The sequence below is a fragment of the Pygoscelis adeliae genome, unplaced genomic scaffold (genome assembly GCF_000699105.1).
Source record: "Pygoscelis adeliae isolate BGI_AS28 unplaced genomic scaffold, ASM69910v1 Scaffold1123, whole genome shotgun sequence".
In the NCBI taxonomy this organism is placed as follows: domain Eukaryota; kingdom Metazoa; phylum Chordata; class Aves; order Sphenisciformes; family Spheniscidae; genus Pygoscelis; species Pygoscelis adeliae.
In genome coordinates, this window is record NW_008824507.1 from 6,527 (window position 1) to 7,429 (window position 903).

The following is a 903-nucleotide window of genomic DNA, read 5'->3' on the forward strand; positions in this document are numbered from 1 at the left end:
CGAGAGCCAAGGCTAGGGGCTGGCCCCGGGAGGAAGGCTGCGTGCCCGGGGGGGTGCGCAGGACGCTCTCGGCCCCCCCAACCCAAGCAGCGTTCTCCTAAGCCCGCGCGTGGCAGCCACGGTGCAAATCTTTCCCCTGGATGTCCTCCAGAGCCTTGAGGGCAGAGGGGGTGCCGATTCCTCAGTGCCCGGTGCTGTATCAAATCTACCTTCCTGCCCAATAATGAATATTCTTGTATCGAGAGAACAAACCTAGAGTGTCACCTAGAGCTAATCTGGGGTCCCACGTGTCCGGTAGCACCCGGCGAGGAGCGCTCCGCTCCCGGCGAGTGGCTGGGGGCCGGCTGGACGCGCACAGGTGCCGCTATCGAGTTGTGTTTCGCGTTGAAGCGGAGATCTTTTGTTCCTAACCGCCAGCTGTGAAAAGGATGGGAGAGCCGCTCCGCTCGCAGGAGGTCTCTCGTGTTGCAGGGCGGTGGTTTGTGGGACGGGCCGAGTGGGTTCCACAGCCTTGAAAACCGGTCTCTCCGCGCTTTCCTCTTTGTTCTGCCCCCAGCAAAGAGCAGCGAGCCTCTTTCCTCGCCCACTCTTTCTATGCAAAACCGGGTTGGCACACGCAGAAAGGTTTCTTTGTGAGATTGCAGATCTTTTGCTTTTAAGTCTGTTCCATCAGCAGCGCCTTCGTCACAGAGCTCGCCCTTTTCGCAGCCAAAAACTCGGGTTTCTTCGTGCCGTCAGTTTAGGGAAGCTGAAAAGAGCCGTTGCCGGTTGCAAGCCGTTAAAACTCAGAGGGCTTTTACTCGCAGCATCCCTCGTTTAAAATGGTTTCTCTTGCTGGTTGCGCAGAGGTTTAATCGCTGCGGGGAGGGGGTGGCTCGGCCTGGGGGCCTGCGCATGGGCTCT